The following is a 21,877-nucleotide window of genomic DNA, read 5'->3' as shown; positions in this document are numbered from 1 at the left end:
TCTGCCTCCGTTTCATCATCTGTAAAATGGGGCTGATAATAAGTAGTAATTAAATGAGCCACAACATGAAAAGTTCTTAGAACAAACAGTACCTGGCATGTAGCAATTGTCCAGTCAATGCTACCTCTCAGTACTACTATTTGTAACATGTACGAATAGCATCTCTTCTGCCCAGCGGCTCTCAAGTGGAGCTGCCCTTATGGCAAACTAGCATCCTGGAGGGAGCACTGGATTGAGAGTCCTGAATGCACAGCTCTCACGTCAGTCACCCCGACAGTCAGGGGCAGGGATCCCTTCACCTCTCCTAGCCTCGATTTCCCCTTCTGTCAGGTGGCTCCCCTCATTCCCCAGCGCACTTGAGAGTCCTAAATGTCTCTTGAATGTTCTTAAACTCACAGCCGTGACTCTGTCTTGCAGATGTATCCTTGCCTCAGAGTCTGCCCCATCATGGTTTGTTGAATGAATGTGTTACCTGTGGAAGGTGCAATGTACTGTGGTGCAGCTGTCTAACAATACGGAATTCTATCATGTGGCAGGTGCCTTGCCAAGGGCTTCATGTTCCTCGTTTTGTTTAATTCTTAAAATCCTTCTAAGGTTCCTCCTACTCCAGGGATAAGGACAGAAATCTGGAGGGTGGTCTACAAGTCCCCCACTCCTCTCCTGCCCCTTGCTCACACTCTTCCCCTCTAGGCATTCAGGCCCCCTTTCAAGTTCCTTGAAAATTGCCAAGCTCTATCTAGCCTCAGGGCCTTTGCACATGCCATTCCCTTTGCCAGGAACACCACCTCTCCTTTTGCCTAGAGAACTCCTGCTCAGACTCCAGACCTCAGCTCAGTGACTCCCCCCTTGGGGAAACCTTCTGCAACTCCCCCCTCTACTCCCACCAGGGGTGACCAGGTCTTCCTGCTGAATGTGCTCATGGCCTCTGCCCCTTCATCTTGTACCCTTTTGTCAATTTACATCGGTTTGTGGATTCATTTCGCGTCTGTCTCTAAATCCTCTTGAGAGTAGACACCATGGCTTTCCTGCTGTATCCTCAGCACCGAGCACAGAACCTGGAAAGTAGTAGACATCAGTGGATATTTGCTCAACAAATGAGCAGACAGAGAAGCAGGAAACTGATGACACTATCTAGTTTACAGGTGAGAAGCCTGAGGCCAGAGAGATCAAGAGACTTGCCCCAAATCACACAGCCCATCAGAGTGGAGCAGGATTTGAGCTAGTCCATGGGGCTCTGGCTGCTAATCTCTCTGGACCCCCCCCCTCCCATGCCACATTGGGGTGCGGTGGAGGACCAGAGGCTCTCCCAGGGGGAGGGGGCTTCAGTGACAGGATAAGGGCTTCAGTCCCCCTCAGAGCCCTGCTCCTTAGAAACCTCATAAGGTTATGAGCCCATAACCTCACTTCTCCTCTGTGAGCCTTCCGGGAAAGATCTGTGTTCTAATTCTGGCTCCAGCTATGTGATCCTGGGCTTGTCACCTCCACTCCCCAGATCTCAGTTTCCTCGTCAGTAAAATGTGGAGTGATGCTCTCCACATAACAGGCTAATGGTGTGTGCATAGATATGTGCATTAGCACACGGAAAAGCTCTCAGCGGAGATAGCTGACGTGTTCCCTGCGGCCTCCAACCTATTCTGATGACACACTAGCAGCCAGAATGGGTGCGTTTCGGCCCCTAACTCCTTACTGGTTACAATCCCAACAGTGTCCACTTGTCCAGCAGTCAGTGCGTGGGCCTCTCAGCTGCAGTATTCTCTATTGTCGCACCTCAGCTCCCGTCCTCTCTGGGAATCCTCTCTCCCTGCTGGGCCCCACCACCTCCTCAGGAGGAGAACCTCCAGAGAGATGGCAGGCTGTGGGGCAGACTGCTAGGTTTGAATGCTTCGTCCTGTGCCACACAGCTGTGCTCCCCCAAGCAAGCCACTCACCCTCCCTGGGCTTATTCTTCACCTGTAAATTGAGGGTTGATAACACTAAATTCTCCTGGGTAGCAATGAGGAGTAAATGACAGCTCTTGTGTTAAGTGCCTGGCACATAGTAGGCACTTTCCCTTTTCTCTTCTCCTGACAGTCCTAGCTCCATCATCCCTACTCCTTCTGTTTCCTCTTTCCTTCTCCTCTTCTTTCCCCAGGGAGTCAGCCTTCTGGCAGGAGTGAAAACACACACACACACACACACACACACACACACACACAAATGTCAACTAGGAACCCCAGCACAGTACCTCACATTCTGTGAGAGCTAAATAAATATTTTTAGACCGAATAATCCTGAAGAAATGAATTACTAATGGTAAAATGCCAGGCTATAGGTGGCTGGGAGGGAGCATTGAGGGATAGGGCCTCCTTGGGTGTTCAATTCACCTTGAGTTCAGCCCTGGGTTCAAGCATCCTATTCCCAGTTGAGACCTCACTGAGGAACGTCAGAGTGAAGTTCAGGTCCTCCTTTGTCCTTCACAAGGTGGGCATGCAGAGAGAGCCCCATTCATTGACAGGCTCAGGAAATAACAACTCTTAAACCAGGACCTCCAGCAAGTGCAAAGAATATTTGCAGAGCTACAGAGAGATGCAAATACCAGTTCAAAACCACCAGGGGAATTTCTTTTTCATTCAACAAACCTGCACTCATCAGTTCAATCAATATTTATTGAGGTTCTGTGCCCAGTGCTGAGGATACAAGCAAATGAGATCCCCAGGATCCCCAAGGATTTCCCCCAGCCTGATGGGCATGACATAAAAAGGTTAATAGCAACAAACTCTTGTTGGGGGTTGGAGATGATGGAGGGGAAATCAGGGAAGGCTTCAGAGAGGAGGGGTTGCTGGAGCTGAGGCTTGAAGCATGAATAGGAGTTCTCCAGGCAGAAAAGTGGGAAGGGAAGGCATCCCAGGCAGAGCTGATGGTGCATACAAAGACACAGAGGCATGGAAATGCAAGAGTGTGTTTGGAGAGCAGGAGAGGCCTAGTGTGGGGGAAAACAGAGGATAATGGGGAGGGTCTGGAATAGTCATGAGCCTCTCATGAGGCCCTCATGAGCCTTGGAAGGACTTTGGGTTTTATGCTAAGGGCACAGGGAAACCAAAGAGGGTTTAGGGGAGTTGAGAAGCTCTCTGAGGTGCAGGGATGGGTAAGCAGGGGAAGGATAGCAGGAGAAGGAGGAGGGAGACCAAGGTGAGGAGGCAGGATGGACAGATGGGAGTGGGCAGTGTGTTTGCATGTGCATTAACCAAAGGGATAGCATGGATGAGACCATGTTCCCCAGGCCTGGAAAAGGCAACCTCCCCCAGGGAGCCCTCCCATAATAGTTCTTGATTCCCCAGGCTCTGTGTTCTTGCAGGAGAGAAAGTACCAACTCTCTAACTGGCCACTGTTCCTAACATCTGGCCTCACAGAGGGGCAGCAAGGTCAGTCGTCACCACACACCTTCCCTGCCCCACTGGAAGGCTAGGGGAGGCCTTCCGGGCTCTGGTTTTCCTGACCTGTGGGAAATTAAGTCCTGTGGCTCCCTGGATACAGGTTCACACCCACCTCCTTTGGAGTCCTTGGGCTTAGCGTGAGGACTCACGCAGTCCTGGTTTCAAGCCTCATTTCCCAAACTCACTGTATGACCTTCGGCAACATCATTTCACCTCGCTCTACCTCACTTTCCTCATCGGTAAAATGGGGATGAAAAATAGGACCTACCTCCCAGGATGTTGTGGAGGTCATACCATGAGCCGTACGGTAGGATGCTGCTATGAATGGTGCCTCAAGTTAGAAGTCAGGCTGAACCCTTCTTACTGAGGGAGCACGAACCAGTGGGGGGAGCCAGGCACTGGGGGCCTGGGTTTGTGGGTCAGAAGTCTGCACTGGATTGGCAGGTTCTTAGAGGCCAGCCCTGCCCACGCTCTACGGGGGAGGGATCTGAGCCATCATCCAACAGGATGAAGGGCTAGAAGAGACCCCCCCCCCCCCACACACACACTGCCACAACGTTTCCCAGGGGCCTTCTGGAGAATCTCACCCTCTGTGTTTATTCTGTGCTTATTCTATTCATAACAGCTGCCATTTTCCATTAGCCTGCAACCCAGCCAAATAGGTATTATTATTCCCATTTTACAGATGAGAAAACTCAGGGAAGTTGAGTCCTTGGCCCAAATACTGCCAGTAAGTGAAAGAGCAGGGATTTGAATCCAGATCTGACTGACCACCAAACCAAGATCGGGTTGGCTGAGGAAGTTTTGGACCTCTGTGGGATGGGTATAGGGCCCCAAGGTGGGTGAGAGACTTGGGAAAAGCCAGGCCACATAGTCCCCAGACACACATTCTATGGCCCCTCAAGGTCATGGTCCTAGGAGAGTGTGAGTCATATGCCTTAGAGTAAATTTAGTCAGGGACAGAGGGAACGGTCTCAAACTCAAGTGGGTCCAATCTGGGCTCAAATCTTGACCTTGGCCCTCACTGGCTCTGTAACTCCTAAGCAAGCCACTTGAGGTCTCTGAGCCTCCATTTTTCCCTCCTATAAAATGGGAAGAAGCCCAGTCTCTCCTGAGGTGATGTGTGAAGGCCAGACAAGGCAGCGATGTGAGGGGCCTTTGGAAAGAGCTTCTCATCCTCCAAGAGCTCCGGCCAGCAGCTCTTTGTGACAACAGTTAACCTGCCCCAGGACCCCTGTCGAGGCGTCAAAAGACCCTGAGTTGGACGAGGAAAGGGTAGATGTGGTCCTCATTCCTACTTCCCTTCAAGAGGGGGAGGCAAAAGAGAACCTGTGTCTCCCAGAAAGGACACAGCTGGCGTCTGATTGCATTTGATTCTGCCTCCCTGAGACCCGTCTGGACCTACCTCATCTGTCTCCTTTATGCAAACTGCCTTCATCAGACTGGACCTCATCCCTACCCTTATCCCTGGGTAGACTGACCCTCTACTTCCCCTACTCTCTGGCTCTAGGATTTCTCCCCCAAGACATGGTCTGGACAACTAAAGACTGTTTGAAAATCAGACTGGGCTGGCTCTCCCCTCAGCCCTGCTCTATTTCTCATACCTTCCCCCAACCCTAACCCTCAATCCTTGTTCACCATAAGCCAAATCATGCTGGAGGCAGAAGCTATCAGTAATCCTCCTGGCCAGCCTCCTGCCTCTCTCCCCCTCTTCCCCGTGGGTGACCCTGCCTTGTAGTTTCTAACCTTCCCGGAGTTGCAACACTGGCACCATTGTTTGTCAGATTTCACAACACCTCTGCCTGCCCAGTACCCCCTGCCCCCCAGCATATCCTGGAAAGATAGGCCAGATGCCCTAGGTGTGCCTGCTGCCTAGGGGAGGCACAGGGAGCAGGGCAGGGGACGAATGTCTGTGGCTAGGTGACCTTGGGCAAGCCACTTACGTCCTTTTCTTGAGGCCTCAGTTTGCTCAGCCGTAAAATGGGAGAAATGGTTAGGAGCCCGTGAAGGTCCTTCTGGTTCTGACATGTGATAAATCAAAATCACACAGCACTGGATTCATTCAAGCCTTTATTGTGGCACCTACCACATGCCGGGAGCTGGGGCTCTGGAGACATAGCTGAAGTGGTCACAGCTCAGTGAGGGAGACAGATGTGTAGACCATCGCAATGCCGTGTGCTCAGAGCCAGGCCAGACTCATGAATTGGTTCTTTTGGTGGAATCAGGAAGGACTATCTGAGGAAGCAGCATTTGAGCTGGACTTTGAAGGATGAATAGGAGTTCATGGGCGAAACATACTGAAAAACCTTCAGACTCTGCGGTCGACATTTGGGCTGCCTCGGAAGTTAGGGGGCAGCCTGTAATTGGGGTACAGACACAGAGGCTGAAGCACAACAAGGCCTGAAATACCAAGGAGATGGGAGCTTAACCAGATGTCCATTCTAGTCTTAGGTTCTGGGAACAAAAATCCACGAGCTCCTGAGAGTTTGGTGTTGGCTGGTGAGGGCCCAGTGCACCCTAAACAGGGGCCAGCGCACAGGCAGGACTCAGGACTTTCAAGAGGATGAGTGTTGGGGCTCCCACCCGGCCCACACCTTGCTGGCCTTCACAGAGAGGGAGCCATGGGCCTGGCGTCCTCAGGCTTAGGTCACAGGTTTGATTTACCCCCTCCTGGCTTGAGAGACCTTACCTTGGCTACCACACACAAATTTCTCATTGTAATTCAGGTGCTCACAGCAGTCATTATCGTGGTAGGATCAAACGACTCACTGTTTTGCAGTGGGCTTTGCAAACTGTAAAGTGTGCTGGACGCCGAGAGGATTATTGCTGTGGCAGTGGTGGCTCGTAACTGGCCCCTTGTGGGGCTGTTTGTTTTGTAATCAGGAAAAGTGGTTTCCTCCCCCCCCCCACCTCTGCCCACCAATGATGTCGCAGAAATAACGGTGGGATTCCTGGCATGGACACATTTACTCCAACCAGACGTGAGCTGCAATGAGCCTTTCGCCCTCTGCCCCTTTACTGCCCACCCTCACCCCGGCCATCTCAGAACGCTCTTATTTGGCCCTGTGTAGGAGGAGAGAGGCTGCCCCTAGGCCCTGGGGAAGGGGTGGGGGACTCCTGGCTTGGCCTCTCCTAAGGTGGGATCTGACTGAGAGGTCTACCTGGAGGGGGACCAGTGGAGCCCCTCATCTGTGCCCCCAAGAAGGAGCCAACATGGGAGCTCCCTGTCCCAGGCCACTGGTGGGGGCAAGAGCTTCCCTGAGCTGTGTCCTAGGTGGAACCCCAGCCGAGTGCCTTCCCTGCCTGGCCCAGGAGCAGAATGGGACCCCTTGGTGGAGTTAGGGAAATAAAGAGCAAGGAGTATCAGCACGGCCCTGCTGACAGAGGCCCTGCCGCTGGCACTCGCTCCCAGCTCTCTGCCTCCCTCGGCCCCTCTGCCCGGCCAGGTTCTGATTTTGGTGCAGTGCAGACTTTCAGCTTAACGAGACAAATTGATATTCTGTGCCAGCCCAGGGATGGAGAGGCAGCTCGGGACGCTCAGGCTCGGCGGGCAGCTCAGAACTGGGCAGGGGGGTGGGGACAGGGGAAGGAGGCAGCTTCGATCTGGAGCTGCCTTCCGGGGCCACCCCCAGCTCTGACCCTCCTCCAGTATGTGCCCCCTCCACGCTGACAGGTGCCCTGAGACAGTGGTCCTGAAGGTCCTCCCACTTTCCGTGCCGTCCTCCCAAGCAGGGCACCCCTCCTCTAAGGGGGTAGGGCAGTGGAAAGGGAGGCCTCAGAATCCAAGAGAAGCCCCTTCACCTACTGTGACCTCCTAACCTTGATCTTGGGTCTGTCCTCCCACCAGTCTGGATTTAAAGGGGCAGCAGGTCTGAACTTAAACGGATAGCAGATGAGGCGGGAAGAAGTGAGCAGTTGGCTGGGGGGGGGGGGGGATTGCATTCCTGCAGACTCCTTATTGGGGGTCCCTGGAGTCTCTGGACATGGCCAGCCAACCCCAGTATGGTCAGTCCCCCAACTCATCACAGATGTCCCTGTAGATGAAGTGGATACAGGAGACGTTTGTAGACACCCCTGCCGGTGTGCACCTGTGAGCAGAGAAATGGCCTAGCGTCTTGAAGGAGTCTTCTGCCAGCCCTGCAGCCCCCAGGCAGGTGGGAGTACCCATAGGTAGGGCTACAGGGCTGCCGGGGTGGCGTTTAGATGGCAGCGGGGAGCTCAGTACCGGCTCTGCTATGTTGGACCTGCAGCCACAGATGTGTTTAGTCTCTGTGGAGTCCATTGCTCTCCCCCTATGTGACCTTTGCCCCCCTTTGGTCTGGGGGTGCCCTGACCAAAAAGAGGGGGACACCAGAGCCCCTGCATAGCCGAAGGAGTCCCTCAGAAAGTAGGGGGTGACCTGGGGCCATTTGAGCAAAATCTTCCCCTCTCCCCTTTTACGGTCTCCCGACGACCACCATCAGTCGCAGGACGCCCTCCACTCAGGCTCAGCCCCGACAGTACCCTCACCATGCCCTTGACATTCCCTCCTACTTTGGGGGAGCAGGCATATTCCTGGGACTCTGCCAGCTTCAGTTCCTCATGATCCCACGGGAGGAATTAAAACCGCAAACAACACCGTGGTGGTTCGGTCCACACACCCCCGCCCCCACTCTCCTCCCCCAGTCCCCCCACCAGAACAAGCCCTCCCCTCGTCCCTCCCTCCGTCCTCCGTCCTCCGCCCCCTCCCCCAGCCTCCGGCAGCGCAGCGGCAGGGGCGGCCTCTGCCTCCCCCGAGATTGCATTTTGCCAGCGAGATGCTCTCCTAGAAGCCGGCGCCGGCGCCTCCGCCCCCCCCCCCCGCCCCCCCACCTGCTCGGGCAGGATGGTACAGTCTGCAGAGGGACCCGGGCACGCTGGCTGGGCTCAGCCGCGGCACCAGCTGCCGCACCGCGATTACGGGGCTGCCCGCCTGGAAACCGTGCCGGATTTGTGGTGATTTTCGTAGCCAAGTAAGTACCGGCATCCCCCAGCATGAGAAAATAAAAAATAAAAAGCGCCCCACTCCGTTCTCCCCTTCCTCCCTCACCCATTTTATTTTGTTTCATTTCATTTGATTTTTTTCAGTGCTGATGGTGGTGGCGGCAGTGTGGAGGGGGGGGGGGGTGGTTGGTGGGAGCCCGGCTTGTTTATCTGGCAGCAGCTGAGGCTGCATTGGGAGCCGCCGCCGAGGGAGACACTAGCGTGAGGGTCCGTGTGCTGGGGGATAGGACGGGGGTGCTGGGGACTTGAGCAGGGGGCCTTGGACAAGCCGATGCCCAGGGTCTCAGGTAGATGCCGGCAGCCTCTGCTCAGCAAATGCCCCGATGGATGTTATGCAAGGGCCGGCAAGCCGGTAGCAGGGGGCAAGGTTCTCTTCCCTCTGAGCTTGTCCCAGGGAGAGGCAGAGGACTAGAGGGTGCCTCCTGGCCGGCCCCCACTGGGTTGCAAGAAAGAGGCAGAGGGAGACTCCCACAGAGGGTCCTTCTGGCAGGGTGGGCTGCAGTGTGCCAGGACCACCAGGTCAGGCCAGCTAAGGCATGTGGTGGCAGGGATGAGTCCCCAGGTCCCCAAGATGGTCAGGAGGGGGGCACGAGTGGGGTGGCCAGGCCATTTTGCAGCAGTCATGCTGGGTGGTGGAGTTGGCACTTTCAGCCCGGATGCCCAGTTCCTCGGCCAGTCTGGGTGGCCTCTGGCTGAGAGCTAGGTACCTGGGGCTCCTCCCTGCCCCCTGCAGGGTCAAGACTGAGGAAATCCATCAGGGGGTCTCTGCACTCCCCATGGGTGAGCTGCGCAGCCACCCTTTGTAGCCAAGGGGTCACTCCATGCATGGCTGTCCTCTGGTCACCTAGGTTGTATGGAGAGGGGTCTCTGGGGCTGGCCTGTCCTAGTCAGGCAAGTGCCCCAGGGGTCTTGGGGCCCCCACACAGAGGCCCAACCAGGCTCGACCTTCAGAAGGGTAAGCAAGTGGGCAGGCTCAGCCAGCAGAGGGTCTTGGCGTGACGCTGAGCGCCCCTCGCCCAGCACAGAATAGGTTCCCCTCCTTGCCTGCATTGCTCTCCAAATCGCTGGGAGGAGGCAGAGCTGACGTTTGGGGCATTTCCAGGAGCTGCAGGCGCCATCCGGAGAAATTCTCCTTTGACGTGTGCAGTAGGAGGGGGCTTGGAGCGCAGGCCTCAGGGGCCTCCGCCTGTTAACTTCGTTGAAGGAGCAGTGGCAGGGAAGGGGCTAAGACGGCTCTGAGGGAACCCTGCAGGGGGAGTTCAGGAAAGATGCAAATGGCCCATATTATTTAGCTACCTTTGTACCCCCCGTCCCATTCTCATCAGGGCATGTACACAGCCACAGATACACTTATACAAATACAGGACACATAGTAGTGTATTGTATGTGTTCAAATCATATACACATACAGAGTTCCTGTGCCCATAGATACACTTCAGCACATGTGAATACAGCTCAAATCCCTGGATACCACCTGCTCACCTGCAAACCACAGCATGCACATGAATGCATCACTCACACACACACACACACACACACACACACACACACACACACACACCTGTGAATGCAGCATACCCACACATGCACGTAGCTCTAACACAGGAATGCAGGAGGCTGCATGTGGGCTAACTGGCCTGCACGTGGTGCCCTGCAGCAGCCACAAATGTGGCATGTGGCCATGTGAGGGCTGGCCCCCATGTGAAAATGACAAGCACATATTTGTGGTATCCCACAGGCCATTTCTGCATGCCCTTCCATGCATTAGCAGGCGCACAGCATGCTGGAATGTGCCCACGGGGGAGTGTAGGTTGCATATGTACAAAGACAGCCCAGGCACACAGACGCGGCACCTCTGCGGATGCTTCATGCACACATCCACCCCTCAGCTTTCAGACATCTGCCCTGGGAGTGAAGGTGCCTCTATGGGCACTGGGGAGAGGCTTACCCCTCAGGGGACTACCTGTGAGGACACAGGGACACCGGCCAGGCGAGGGCCAGCCCAGATTCCCAGGGAGCTCTGATTGGAGTCAGGTTATTGATGTTCTGTGGAGAAGGCTGCCCAGAGTTGGAAAGGGGACAGAGGAGGGGGCAGGAGCAGCTGCTGCCCACAGCCCAGACCACCAGGAGTCTGGACCAGTCCCACCACCCCACTTCTCTGGCACCAGGAAACCTGCACACTGGAGGGAGTCTCTCAGAGCTCAGGTCCAGGACACTGCCAACAGCCCCCAAGTTCTCTCCAGACCACAGATCACAAAAGTTGCCTGTGGCTCATGCTGTAGAGAGACTGAAATGCTCTTCTCCCCTTGGCCCCTCTTCCTTTCTCCCCACCTAGCGTAGGTATGGGTTGGGAGACTTGGGTAAATAATAGTAGGCCAGCTAGCATTCACTGAGCTAATTGTTCTGCATCCATCGCTTCAGGGGTGGGGGGGGGGGCTCCCATGACCACGTTATTCCCATGCCATAGATGAGAAGCTGCACAGAGAAGTAAAGACACTTATCCAAGGCCACACAGCTGGAACATGGTGGAGACAGGGTGGAAGCCAGGCCATTGGCTTCCCTGCCTGCCGTCTTGGACCCTCCCCTCCCTTCTTTCATGAGGCCAGCCTCAACTTAGGGTGCCAACATCTTGGGAACCAACAGTCCAAGAACTTGGGATTTGGGGATGAGACTCCAGGAAAGAGTCCAGAGAGTCTCCTGAGGGCAAAAGCAGAGCCCTCCCCAGACACATGTGGCCCTGTCCTAGACAGCTCTGCCACCTTTTACCTGGTGGAACTGATGGCACTAGAAAGCCGATGCAGATGTGTGCATTCTAAAGTTACCTGGCCTGGACCCGTTCATAACAGGGAAACTGAGGCCCAGCCAGGGGAAAGGATTTGTCCAAGGTCACACTGTGCTTTTTGGAGAGTAGGGTGTCTTGCCAGCCTCCGTCAAGTCCCAGGCATGAAGCAGCAGGGGCCTGTTTGGTTCCTGGTTTTCCCCAGCTGTTTGACTGCAAGTTAAAATGATGAGTGCACCGGGCCCAGCCTCTACTTCCGACCAGCTGTATGACCTTGGGCAAGCTGCTTTGTCCCTCTGCACCTCAGTCTCCTCTTCTGTGACCAGGGCATGCCTGTTCTTGCCCTGCCTTCCCCCACAGTGATCTGAGAACCTCGAGCACCCTAGAGAGCTGTGCACAGAGGTGCCATTGGCATCAGAGCCTGGAGCCTGAGCCGGTGAGCACCTTCCTGCTGCAGTTGGCCAAAGTCAGGAGGGGAAGGAAGGAAGGGAAATCTCTAGGCCGATGGGTCTCCAGCGTATTAATGAACCTAGAGAATCACCTGGTAGAGGACAAATTTCCAGGTCCCCCCGCCCAGTGATTCAGGAGGTCCCGGGAGCTGTGTTTTCACAGGTGTCGCTGGGTTCTTATCTCTGTAGCTGTGTACCCAGTGGAGCGAGGTGGCTGAGAGTGGATTTGGGGGAGCTCGGAGGCTCTCACAGCTGGGAGTAACTGGAGCATCATGCTATTCACCTGCTCCTGTCACATCCAGAGAAACTGAGGTCACCTGGCAGTTTGGTGGCAAAATGAGACTGAGACTCAGATCTCCAGCCCTCCAGTCCCCTGTCCTGCCCCCAGCCTCTGGCTGCACCCTGCACCCCTAAATCAGGCCCTTCTCACATGGCAAACAGGGCCATCTTTCTTAGCAGTGTGGCTGGGAGGGGTGCACCTAAGAGACTCCCTGAGTCTTGGGTTTGAGTCGCCATGATGCCTCTCCCCAGCTCTATGGCAGTGAGGGAATTGGCTTGTCCTCTGTAAACCTCAATGTTCCCCTCTCTAGAAGGGCTGTTGGGAAGATTCTGAGTGATGTGTGTGAAACAGCTGGCACATCATAGGTGCAGGGTGAAGGTTGGGGACTTGGGGGACCCTGAGGTGCACAGTGTAGTTCCTCTCGACCTCCCCTCTTAGCTCCCAAGGGGCTGCAGGAGAACTGTCTGGGGTGCAAGTTCTGGACGCCACATGCAAACACACTTTGTGGGGGTGGATGAGCCCCTTCCCCAACCTCCCCTGTAACACACAGAGCAGTGTGGGAGACAGGGGTGGGTCTCTTATGTGGAATCTGGGCACCCCAGCCCACCCTGCCATCTCCAAGGCCAGAACATTAAACATGCAGTAATCCATTTCTCCCTCTGAGCAGGAGCCCCAAACAAGAAACTATTTAGGGAGGATGTCCCCGTGGACAGAGACAGACAGTGGTGATAGTTGATGGGAAAGATGGCAAGGCTCTAGAGTTCAAGGCAGTAGGGTGGAGCCTCAGTTCACCCATCTGTGACCTCTCAGGCTGTTGTTGCAAGGGGCAAGTGGGGAAAGTACTGGACATTGAGTGGCAGGCTCAGGGTGTGGCCAGTATTTGTGGCTCAGTGAGTGGAAGTTGTCGAGATCGAGAATCAGACTAAGTTGTGAGCTCGAAACCTACTTCGGCCATTTAAGAATTTGACCCTTGAGTCAGTTGCTTTACCTCTTCAGGCCCTGGCCTTTGGTCTGTAAAATGGGAACAGGTGCCCACTTCGGAGGGCTGCTGCATGATGACGATACAAAATAGGGGACACTCTCAGCAACCCCTGAGAACCTACTGTGTGCCAGGGGATGTGCTGAGGGCTTCACCCTGGTCTCCAGTGGGGAGCCCCGCATTGGAGGGAGGGAGTGTTTTTAAGGCCTTAGACACATTCCAGGAAAGCCCTCCAGGGGAGTAGAGAGCGAGATGGCCCGGCCTGATGGAGGCAGAGGGAGGAGGCCAGGGCTGCAGTCCCTGAGGCTACAGAGGTCCCCATGTGTCGGGGAGGAGGCCTGGGTCTGAGGGTCAGGAGAGTCGAGTTCCAGGCCCAGCTCGGTCAGGGATGGATGACCTTGGGCAAGTCGTGTCAGTCCCCAGGTCTCACAGTTTCCCCTTGAAAGAGGGGGCAGCGATCCTGCCTGCCTCATGTCCTCTGTGAGGGTAGAGTCTCCTGCCAGCTGGCCCTTGGGCTGAAGGGCCTGAGACACTGCAAGGCTGAGGTTTAACTGCAGCAGCATTTATAACAGCTCTGTTTCCTGTGGCCACCACAGCAAATGGCCACGACCCGAGTGGCCTGAAACAACAGAAATTTAGCGTCCCCCGGTTCTGGAGGCTGGATGTCTGGCATCAAGGCGTCACAGGGCTGCTTTCTGCTGGAGGCCTTGAGGGAGCTGGCACACCGCGCCTCATCCCCAGCTTCCGTTGCTCGCCAGCGACCCTTGGAGCTCAGTGGCTCATGGCTGTATCGCTGCAATCTCTGTCTTCGTTGTCACATCACCTTCTTCTCTTTTGTGTCCCTGTGTCCTCTCTTCTGTTTGTGAAGACACCAGTCACTGGATACAGGGCCCATCCATCCAGGATGGTTTCATCTCGAGATCTTTAAATACATCTGCAAAGACCCTACTTCCAAATAGGGCCACATACTGAAGTTCCCGGTGAACGTGAAACTTGGGAGGGACACTTCGGCCCGCTACAATCGTTACTGTTTTACTAGTTCACTATTAGCAAGTCCTTTGCACAGTGTCTCATTGCTTCCTCACAAGCACCCCTTCTACAGATAAAGAAACCGAGGCCTGGGGGGGGGTTAGAACGTGCCTGAGTCACATAGCAAGCGAGGGGCACAGCTGGGATTTGAACCCAGGTCTCTGGTGCTTTTTCTCCTTGCCATGTTTTTAGAGCTGGCTGGCGGCCGCTTCTACCCAGGAACCCGTGAGCCAGGAATTCTAGCCAGTCCTGAGCTGATCCAGGACCTGGGGGTGGGGGGGTTCTTGAGCCCCAGAAAGGAGAGCTGGAGGTGGGCAGGGGAGCTTGGAGGTATCGGGGGGCTATGCTAGGCCCAGGAGACCCGCACAGCAGAGGGTCGAGAGCCCACGGTGCCTTCTTCTCTCTGCCACTCAATGCTCTTACAGACCTCGTGGCTCTCATCTGAAGAATGGGGGAGAGCGACACCAAACCTGTGGGGTAACTGCCAAGCTCTAATATGCTAACCATTGATAGTCATCACTGATAGCTAAAATGTATCCTCCAGCACTTTCCAAATGTTTGTTCGTTTCACGTGTGGGAGGGTAATTGCTTATTCCAAGCCTCATCCTGCTAAGCAGCTCTACTGTTGAATAGCTGCATGTGGTTGAACTAGTGGTTGAACTTGACCTCAGTTTACCTCTCCATAAAAGTACCCACCTTCCCAGATGTCCTGAGAGGCAGAAGGGATTCAGGTGAAGTACCTGGCCTGGGGTTACGGTCCAGTCCACCGAAGCCTGGGAGGAAATAGAGATACGATAGTGTTATCGTACTGTTACCTGTAGTGTAAGGATTTGGGGAAGTGATGCAAACGGAGCCCTTGGCTCAGAGATCAGTACTGAAATGGCCTTCCCTGGTGCCATGGGAAAGACTCGAATTTCAATCCTAATGCCAGTGTTTACTGCTGTGACCTTGAACCAGTATCTTTGCCCCATGGAGCTTGGGAGCTTGGCACCCTGAGATGTAAAGGGGATTTGAAGAGACCCACCTAACAAGATAGTGTGTGTGACATGATGGATAGAAGACTGTCACAAATGGGGTCCCGATCATGCCAGACACTCAGAAACGTTGAGCTTCTGTCCTGCTTCTGGAGAAAGGCCCCCGGAGGACTTCGTTAAAGATGGCCTCAGAAGAGGCAAGTCCTAGTCCCAGGAGAGGTGGATTTAATTTTTGCAGAGACCCCGGGAAGTCGTGCTATAGTGGAGTGGGTGGTTGGAAAAGGCTATGGGAAGAAGCCAAGAACGGACGACCCCGTTTGGGGTCCAAGAGCCATATAACTTCGAAGGAAGGAAGCAGGTCTCTCTGGGGCTCCCATGCCCACCCCGAGGGCAGTTTTCTATAAAGTTGTGGTGCTCTCCACATTGGCTTGGGCTGCTCCACTGGGTCATGTCTGGCCACCCAGGGACTGCTTTGCAGGGGCCATGGGGACTGTCATCCAAAGGAGCTCACTCTAGCCTGGCTGCCTCAGACCCCTGCTTAGTTGTCCTGGGGCAACAGCTCAAGGCTGGCAAGGGAAGGTGAGCTGTCATGTTTTTCCATCAAGGCTGTAGAGCGGTGGGGGGTGGGGGGCCGGGTTCCTTGGGAAGTCATTTGGAGGTGTCTTCCTGTCTGCCTGAGGCCTTTGCACTGGGTGAGGGCCAAAACCTCATCCAGAGCAAGGGGGGCTGGGCTTCAGGTGACTGAGTCTCCTCAGCGTTCTGACCTGTGCCCGAGGGCAGGGTGCACGTCCCACGTGGGCTGAATTAGCAGTGATGTAGCATGGTGGTTCAGGACCAAGTCTGGGCTGAGCCTGGTGACATCCAACCCGAGGCCTGGGCACTGAGCCTTGGTTCCCTCGGTTGTAAAATGGAGACAGTAATAGTGCCCACCTTACAGGGTTGTTGTGAATAAAGCTGCACCATGTGGACTCCCAGATGCACATTTTGACACCTCTGAAAGAGGGGTGCCTGTTACAACTGGTGGCATGTCACAGTGAACCAGTCGTCTTTTCCTTTCCTCAGTATATACAAAGTAGCAATACGTCTTACGATAGAGTCCATGAAATATGGTAAATAAGATAAAACCCATAGAGAACTTAGAACCACCAAGCTGTTGGGAAGAAGCCAGTCCCCTGCCTGCCTCCCCACCTCAATCACAGCGGGACCTTAGGCATTTCCTTGCACCCCCCAGGAGCCTTTGTTTCCTCTTCCTCCCAAGGCTGTTATAAGAAGTCGGCAAGCTTATGTGTGAATCGTATGCCCAGCAGGGTGCCCCTATACAGTAGGTGCCTAATAATTGGTAGCCCAAAACAAACCACAAAGACTGTAGTATAAATAACAGACTCTGGGATTCCCATTCCTGCTCTACTCTTTCCTTGCTGTGTGACCTCATGCAAGTTTCTTAACTTCTCTGTGCCTTGGTCCCGCCATCTATAAAATGGGAATAACAAAAGTCTCCAATTCCTAGGATTGCTAGGAGAAGGAAATAAAATTAAAGTGCTTTAGGGCAATGCTTGGCAGAAGTGTAGGCAGTTATTATTTGATGAACTCCTAATGAGTCTCTTCGAGTTCAATAAATGGCAGCTAAAATAGACACTGGGCTCAATAAAATAATAACAATACAGACTGCACTCGTCTTATAGATGGGGCAGCTGAGGCCAAGATGCACGTGGGTATGCCCAAGGTCACACAGCTGACTCTCCCCAGTGTCCAGGCCCCAGCCCAATATTGCCTTCTTGCCCACATCAGTCCAGGGCTCTGATTCTTACGGAGAAGGGGGTCCTTGCCTTCTCCATAAGAGAGGGGAGATTTCTAGAAGCTGCAGCCGGATGCAGCGTCCTCTGGGTTGGAGCTCTCTCCGGAAGTGATTTCCTTCTTCCTTCACATTTCTGCTTGTTCACCCAAGTACAGGGGAGGGGGCTGAGCTGGGCCATGCCCAAGGTCAGCAGAGCCTGCCAGCCACCCTGCATGCCTACCAGCCAGCACTTCCTGGCCTCCAAGTGCTTTCTCAGTGGCTACTGCAGAGTTGACACAGCAAAACTCCCTCCTGGAGAGAGCAGAAGCCCTGGCTGGCCAACTGGTCCAGCCGCTGGGCAGAGCCAGGGCCACAGAATGAACTGGAATGGGAGTGGGGAAGGAGGCACCTGGGTGCAGCCTAGCCTGACAGACACCCCAAGTGACCTTGGACCCATCACAGCCCCTCTCTGGGCCCCCATTTCCATCTTTAAAACAAGGACAGTGGGGCTAGATGTGCCCCCTAGGACTTTAAATGTCTAAGATTCAAAATTGTCCAGGCATTGCTGCTAGTCAAGGTCATGGGGAAGGGACAGGGCTAGAGGGAGGGAGCTCGAGGCTGTGCATGTGCACATCCATGTGGCTCTGGGGTGGAGGTCCCTAGGAGCAAGCCTGGGACAGCAGCAGCCCCTGTTGACTCCAAGGCAATTTTGCAGAGAAGGTATAACAGCCCGGCAGCTGGGTTACCAGTGCCGCGGGCTGGTGAGGGGGACCCAGGCGGGGCACCGACAGTGTCCACGCTGACGTGTGTATTTGCAATGCAAAGGTTGCTGAGAACCAGTCTCTTTTAGCAACTATCTGAAGGCAGGAGATCAAGAGCTCTTTAGGCCACTTCTAAATTTATCAACTTACATGACTCACTTCAGATTAAAATGAGGCCTTTCTCCCCATCCCACCTCCAGCCAGTTTCAAGTTTCCAAGCTCAGAGGATCTTGAAAAGGGAAGAGAATGTAAATCGATAAAACCAATATTGGCTGAGTACCTGGTATGTGCCAGGCCGTGTGTCGAGCTCTGTGCCGAGCCCAGAGATAAATCCGCTCCAGAGCCAGCTCTCAGTGGGGAGCCGATGCAGCCCCAGGTGGAAGGTGGTAGCCGGTGGCTGTTAGTGGATGCCCAGCTTGGGGGCTGGACCATGAGTAACTCCTCTGTCCAAGACTTTGCCTCACCACCCACAAGGCCTCAGTTTTCTCATTTATAAAATGGAGCCAGTATAGGAAGAAGTCTGGGCCCGTGTGGCTGAACATTAGGGTCTAGGGCTGTTTCTGTGTGTTTCTCTGCCCTCTGAGCGGCCTCATTCTGCCCTGATGGCCTCAAGAGAATGGAATTCCAACAGCTTCACTTAACCCTGGGACCTCCAAAGCCTTTTTCCAGGGAACCTCTCTGAACTCCAGAGTCCAACCTCTACAATGGGACTGCAGCTAGAAATGAATGCAAATGCCATGTTGGAAAGTGGCCAACAAGCATTCACACCGAGCTCCCCCGAGCCTCACTGTGGCCTTCAGGGTAACCTGGCATAATAATATCAGCTGTTAAGCAAGCACTGTCTGTGCTAGGCTCTCTGCAAGCACACCTTCCTTTACCCTTCGCAAGTGCGACGGACCCATTTGGAGAGGAGGAGACTGGGTCTCGGAGAAGTGTGGTGGTTTAGGCAGGCTCCCAGGGCTCAGGGGCGGCCCAGCCCCTCATCATCCTGCTATGCCCTTTGGGTTCAAGGGGAAACTGAGGCCCAGAGCAAAGTTGCCTGAGGTTGCTGCGAGTCCAGTAGCCCAGGACTCTGTCCTGCTGTCAGCTGCCACCCCTCAAATTTCATATACCTCCCAACCGTCCAGGAGAAAGGGTGAGGCCTTGGGACAGACCCCAAGCCGGGAACAGGGTCATGCATACCCGGCCCATATCCCAACACAGCTGTGCACAGCAGGCTGATGCCTCGGCAAACACAGGCCTGGGCCCCAGGAATCAGTCACATCCTTGCTCTTCCTCCCCATTCCCTAAACGACACCCCAGTAACCCTTATAGGACTGGAGCCACACCGGGTCTACACTGCGGGGAGAAAAGTCTTACATTCCTTAAGCCCCTCCTCGACGCTACTGGGGGGAACCGTAACTCAGAGCCCAACTTTGCCACTGACGAATTGTGTTCTGTGGGTGGTTACTATTCCTTTCAGAGCCTCAGTGTTTTCACCTGCGCAGTGGGGGAGATGGCTGTATCCCTTGTGGAGATTATGTAAGGTATGAGTGAAAGACCCTGCCCAGTGGCTGCCCCGTGCCTGGCGATTATCATGCCAGTTAGCGACACACAGTTCTCATGTCCATCCTGTGAAGGTGGCATTCTCTCCTCACTCTACAGAGGGGGACACAGCTCCCTCAGTGAGGTTCAGGGACTTGCTTCTGGTCACCGGCTTAGCAGCGGTGCTGTGAGCGGGAGCTGGTCAGTTCATGTACGTTGAGGGACTTACTGCTGTGTTCTTAGGGCTTCAGAAGGCAGCCAAGGGCCCTGTCCAGAGAGGGTTTTCTCTGTCAAGGAGACAAAACTCCAGAATGCAAAACTGTGGGGTCTTACAGGGAGAAGACAGCACGGGGCAGTGGTTAAGAGCAGACTCTGGAGCCTGGAAGCCTGGACTTGATTCCCAGCCCCAGTGCGTCCTAGCTGTGCGACCTTGAGCAAGTGATCTATCCGCCCTCTCTATGCCTCAGTCACCTCCCCTGTAAATGGGAGTAAATAATTGTACCTGCTTCCTAGGGTTCTTATGCAGATTAAATAATGTAGTAAGTGTAAGAAGCTTAGAACACTGCCTGACACTCCTAATAGGAAGCTCTATGAAGTATCTATTGTTATTAGTAGTATTATTACTGGTATTATTACTCATAGAATCAAAATGGGAAGTGGAGTATGCACTATCCTTCACCCTCGCTGCCTGAATCTTGCCCTCCCTCCTTCATGGCCACCGGGGAGGGGGGGGGCGCTTCTCAGAATGTCCATCTAGCTGCCACTCTCCAGTCTAGGCCTCCAGTGTCCCCGTTGCCAAGCAGGTAAAGCCCAGGCTCCTCAGCATCTATTCAGTGCACCTGTGATTTATCCCCCAACAACCCTTCCAGCATCTTCCTCCACGCTTTGCCTTCCTACCACTTCTCCTTTAGCAGTTAATTACTTCAGCCACCAAGTCAGGCAGCAATTTAGCTGTTCAATACACATTGACCTTCTCCCTCACCTCCAAGCCTTTGCCCAAGCTGTGCCCACCCCTGGAGCACCCTGGAGCCATCCTTCTGACCCCACTGAAATGCCTCCTTATTCAGGAAGACCTTCCTGGCTCTCCTGTTATTGTAAGCTTCCAGGCACCAGACCCTGGACCTCTGGACACATGCCCTAGCCACTGAGTTTTGTTTGTGTTTATTTTTGTGGGTTTTTTTTGGGGGGAGGGGGTTCATTAAAACATTGCTGAATAAACACATGTTGAATGAATGAAAGGGTGACCTTCTTCACTGGTTCCCCCATATCCTCTCTTGTATCCCCCCCCCCATCATCTGTTCTCCTTAAGTGGCCAGATGGACCCTTTTAACAATATGAATCAGACTGTGGTACTCCCTGCTTGAAACTACAGTCTTCCCCATGATGCACAGGATAAAACCCAGGCTCTTTCCATAGCCTACAAGCCTCTCAGTGCCCGCCACTCATCCCAACCCTCTTTCCTCACTCACTCTTCTCTAGCTTACTGTCTTCCTTTCCATTCCTCAAACTCACCAGCCTCTTTCCTGTCTCAGGGCCTTTGCACATGCTGTTTCCTTATCTAGAATGCTTTTTCTCCTCCTCCTTATATGATAGGTTCCTTCTCATCAAGCCAAAGGACATTTCCCCATTGAGGCCATCCCTCATCTAGGGCTCCCTCTGTCATGCCAATTGGTTTTTAACAAGCATTTATCACATTGACACTCTTTTTTGTAGTTATTCCTTTGTTTCTTGTCTGCCTCCCCTCTAGACAATCAGCTCCTTCAGGACAGGAAGCCTGTCTGTCTCACTGACTGTTGTATTCAAGGGCCTAGCACTGGGGGGAGGCTGTCTTTCTCGTGCAGCTGTGAAGGAGAAAACAGTGTCCTTCCTCAACTTTACTCTTGACCTAGTGGAAATGATTGCAGGAGGTTGTCCAGAAACCCCACACTCAACCCACCTGCTTCTAATGAGCTTCTCTTTGCCCCAGGGGAGGAAGGGAAGTGGAGAGAGTAGGAGACAGTGACTGAGGGCTGCTGCCTTAAGTGAGGCAGATGTGATCCGTGGTCTCCTTTACATTCTGACTGGGCAGAGGGCGGTGAAGGCCAGATGAGTCTGTAAATCCTGTAACACAGTGCAAGGCAGAATAAAGCAGAGGAAGATCTGGGAGGAAGAGCTCTCAGCTCTCCTGTTCTCTGAGAAGTTGGGCTTTGTCGTGTTGTTTGTGGTCCACTGTGGACTTTCGAGCTTGAAGAGCCCTTAATGATGGGTTTGGGGGCCAGATCTTAATAAAGGGAAATCTCTGCTGATTAGACCCACACAGGCTGAGCTCTGGAAAGAGTGTGCCTGGTGCTTACCTGCCCTCCCCCACATAAGCCCCCAGCGGGGCACCCAGAGCTACCAATTACTGTGTCCCCAGCCCATGAGGTGGCCAGAAAAGAAACCAGGCAGCTACCACTTGGAAAACCCTATTTTCTTTGTTTAAACTGCAGTCACTTGAATTACAAAACTAATGGCATGCTTGTTGAAGCAAATAGAATGATACAGAAGGTCCATTGCTAAAGGACTCCTTTTCCTCTCCCCACATCCCACGGTCCATACCCTGTTTTGTCAACTTGGGGATGCACATTTTTCCCACGAGTTCGTGACCCCAAGTCCAGGATGCATCTTGCAGCTCATGGCACATCAGAGTTTCATTGGAAGCACATTTTCTTTCTTGGTGGTATGCAAAATCCTGGTGCAACCTGCAATTCAACTTGGAATCATCAAAATCTGGCAACTTGCTATTACTTTCTCCTGTCTCTTCTTTCACTCACTGGCAGGTGTAAGTCCGGAGGGGTTTTGTGTCTTTTCTGTGGTATCTTTTTACTCATACCTGTGACTTTACCCTGTGCCTGGATGCACGTTGGCCATCATC

At 53.9% G+C, this 21,877-nt stretch overlaps 1 protein-coding gene across 14 annotated transcripts in view; it reads left to right on the top strand.

Moving 5' to 3' along the window:
* The window catches only part of ATP2B2 (ATPase plasma membrane Ca2+ transporting 2), a 387,749-nt gene that overhangs the window by 204,206 nt on the left and 161,666 nt on the right, over positions 1-21,877 (top strand). Inside the window, exon 1 of one of the 14 annotated variants that reach the window (XM_023250011.2) lies at positions 8,272-8,404. The exons of the other annotated variants lie outside the window; for them this stretch is intronic. The gene's annotated coding sequence lies outside the window, so the exon portion shown is untranslated. Of the gene's footprint in view, positions 1-8,271; positions 8,405-21,877 lie in introns of those variants that run through there. 14 annotated transcript variants of the gene reach the window in all.

The sequence above is a fragment of the Felis catus genome, chromosome A2 (assembly GCF_018350175.1).
Source record: "Felis catus isolate Fca126 chromosome A2, F.catus_Fca126_mat1.0, whole genome shotgun sequence".
NCBI lineage: Eukaryota > Metazoa > Chordata > Mammalia > Carnivora > Felidae > Felis > Felis catus.
Note: the sequence above shows the minus strand (reverse complement) of the source record. Positions and strands in the feature narration are given on the sequence as shown.